The following is a 3,805-nucleotide window of genomic DNA, read 5'->3' on the forward strand; positions in this document are numbered from 1 at the left end:
ATAACAACACAAGCATGGGTGCTATGATGGCTGTTACATTATGGGGAATGTAGTGCAGTTCACTTGGAATCATCGCTTAGGAGCTAAAAAAAAACTACAACCCCCATGTGCAGCGAGAATTCTCAAAGTCTGCGTTAGTAGTAAAATGTTTGTCGATGCTACAGCGGTTGCAGCTCTGATTGGTTCGCGTCGCTCATCGGATTCATCGACCTGGACTCCATTGGTTAAATGTGCCTGTCACTCAAATTTGGACCAATTCGCTAGGTCTACGTCAAACACGCATGGTGGATAGCAACACGATTCTCATCATACGATTGCGAAATGAACAGCCAAAAGTTGAGTGTCAGGGTTGGGAGGGTTACTTTTGAAATGTATTCCACTACAAATTACCGAATACATGCTGTAACATGTAATTTGTAACGTTTTCAGATAGATTATTCAAGGTCAGTAACGAACTCGAAATACTTTGGATTGCTTCAGCACTGGTAGATTTTTTCACTTGTTTTGACAATAAAAACTCAGTAAGATAAAATGCTCATATGTTAAAAATACATTCTCTGAAAAACCTAAATATCTTATGCTGTGTGTTTTTAAAACAAGATCAATCAAATTGGATTTATTGTTGAAATTGTTTTAAGGATTTTTAGATATTTTTACAGGAAAACAATAAAAAAATTGTTATCAAGAATAAAATTGTTGCCCTAATATTAAAGGTCTTACTAGAAAAAAAGAAATTATAATCAAACGTGAATTTTCTTGATAAAAAAATATGATTGTGCCTGGTAACGTGCATGTAAGATGGCTGGAAATAGTATTTTAGCTTAGCGTAAAGCTGACAATTTACACAAGGTTTATTTCTATTTCTTCTGCTTCAAATTTGCTTCTCTGTCTGCTCGTATGAATGTAACACTTCATAAGAAAGTGTTTCACTGCTGTTCAAATGCACTTTAGATCGCATCATTTATATGTATAAATGTTTTCCATCTAAAAGGACTAAATATTAAATTAAACAAATGACAATAAAGTGCAAAGTAATCTCTTCAGTAATCAAAATACTTTTTGAATGTAACTGTATTCTAATTACCAATAATTGAAACTGTATCAGTAGTGGAATACAGTTACTAATATTTTGTATTTTAAATACCTATTCCCGTTACATGTATTCCGTTACTCCCCAACCCTGTTCAATATACATACATCGGTAATATAGAACACCTGCAGCGTTTTTGGATCATCCACCCACCCCTGACTAATGTCTGCAATGGCTAAATCTCTTAAAAAGACATATTTTCAGGGGTTTATTCCTTCAGTTCCAGTAGGCAGACACACATTTAGCTTGAGTAAACAGCACTCTAAATTTCTTGCTGACTCGAGAAACTTGAAACTGGAATGCTTGTCAGATGCTAAAGGCCTATCGTGTTTCAATCATTCCAACAAATATTTTCTGTCCAAATAAGGCTCAATTAAAATACGCTCCTTTTATCGGCAGCTTAATGCATGTATTAAAACAAACAACAGTGAAATAAAAACGTTTTTATATGTGTTAATAAATAGTTCCTGGAAGGCGGTATTTAGCAGTGTTAAATCAGTGCTCTCAGGAGACCATATAGCATTGACTGTTGTAAGCCTGGTGTTCTCCTTTTGAACACCAGATGGCAGTGTACTTTTAGGAAAGGCCTGTGAAAAAGAGCTGCGTTTTTTCCCGCAATACGTTCTTTAAAAATAATGTTCCAATTTTTTTTTTATCTTAAAAATAATAATGTATATATATTATTTTTTGCTTATTTATTTAAACAATAATACAATTAGTCTCAATCCAAGCACTCTGAAAATGACATTTATTCTAAATTCTAAATAGCGTTGCTTCATACTGTTCATTTAAAGTTACTGAATTCCCATAATTTTCCAAATAGCACTTTATCACACTATCTTTGAGATGTAAATCGTAAAAGAGTGCATTGAAACATAAATAAAACTTCATCAATTTGTTCTATATACAGTAGCTTGGAGTAATTGCTTGGAGCAGTCAGTCATGTTATCTTTCATATTTCCAGTGTGCTTAAATGGATGAATGATTATATTGGAGAATAACTTTCTTTAGGAATTTGGCACACACAACACTCTGGGTCTTAAAGTGCAATAAAGTCAAAGCAATATATACAATCTAAATGAGCTCAAAGTACCGATTTAATGCATGCATTTAAGTGAACATTTCACTACTTTTAAGGTCTCACAACACATTTCACTGCCGTCAGATCTTTTATATCCTCTTTAATTCCAAATCAATCTCAAAAGGGTCATCTTGTCCAGATTATTTAACGTGTATAACGTCATCAGAACCACTTTGCTCAATCAGAATGGCAACCATGGCCACTGCAAGATGGCCATCCTAAGCCTGTAATTGCATGCAGGCAGTAAATGAGGCAGCCCAATAAAGGTGTTAAGATTGTTTTAACATAGTGAGCTTGGCTGAAATGCACTGTAGGCTGAATTGAGAGACAGGCAGGAAGGGGGGAAGGGCAGAGGTTTGTGATTGATGGCACACAGATAGTGTGTTACCGACCTTGCTTGATGAAGAATCTCCCTCAGGCCCATGACACTCCTAACCTTGCTCCTCCTCCCATGCGCTCTATGTCAAGCGTTTTTGAGAAGATCAATGACAAGAGCTAGTGCAGTCCAGAGTAAGAGCTTATGTTGGCCAGTCATTTCACCATCTCATTACTAACCAAGTCAGGGATTCCTTCTCCATGTTTTATAGATATTATAAGACATGAAAAAAAAGACTGATTGTGTTTTTGCCGTAATTGTTGTAACTGTTTGCTTCAACTTTCACAGTCTTATTGTGAAAAAGTAAACCAATAAATGGCTGATTTATAGTTGTTCCTGCCTTTTAAAGGCATAGTTTAACCCAAATTGAAAATTCTGTCATGATTTGTTCTAAACCTTAACTCTCTTTGGTGGAATGCAAAGATGATGTAAGGAAGAATGTTAGCCTCAGTCGCTATTTGTTTTCATTGTTTGGAAAAACGTATGCACTGAAAGTAAATAGTAGCTGAGGCTAACATTCTACCATCTCCTTTTTTGTTCCACACAAGGAAAAGTCATATGGGTTTGGATCAACATGAGGGTGAGTAAATTATGACAGAAGTTTCATTTATGGGTGGACTATCCCTTAAATCAGGATAGGAGAAATTATTATAACATCTGAAAAAACAAAACACAGATCACTTTTTATAACCTGCGCTTCAGGGTTTTTTTTTTTTTTTTTTTGCAGTTTTGTTTATATCATGGTGGCATCTTCAGAGAGAAATAGGAGGGACAGAGTGATCATTGATAACAAACACTCACCACACCCTGAACGTACAGTCTGTCCTTTTTGGTCGAGAGAACGTGGGTACTACACGTGAGATCCAACAGCTTCAGATAAAGGAGCCATATAGTGCGTTCACATGTACGGTTTCACTCGTACTAAAACGATAATTTGTCTTTTTAAAATGTCATTAATGTGAAACACTTTAGTCTGGCTAATATTGTACCAGTTGGACTAACAGACCTAAACGATGCTATTGTAGCTCGGTTTCGTCCAGCATGTATACAAGTTAAACTTAACACAGTAGGCCTTAGCGTTGGGCAAATACAGTATATGCTCCAGAAGACAGACTGATGATGAGTGTACCTTGACTACGCAAAAACCTGCTGTAGCCTGATTTTACTTGTGCATGTAAACATACTGTCAGTGGCAATGTCATAACTGGATAGGAGAGGCCAGAGCGTAAGATAGGAAAATATTAAAAAGTCAATCAAA

Source organism: Xyrauchen texanus, chromosome 35 (assembly GCF_025860055.1).
Source record: "Xyrauchen texanus isolate HMW12.3.18 chromosome 35, RBS_HiC_50CHRs, whole genome shotgun sequence".
In the NCBI taxonomy this organism is placed as follows: Eukaryota; Metazoa; Chordata; class Actinopteri; order Cypriniformes; family Catostomidae; genus Xyrauchen; species Xyrauchen texanus.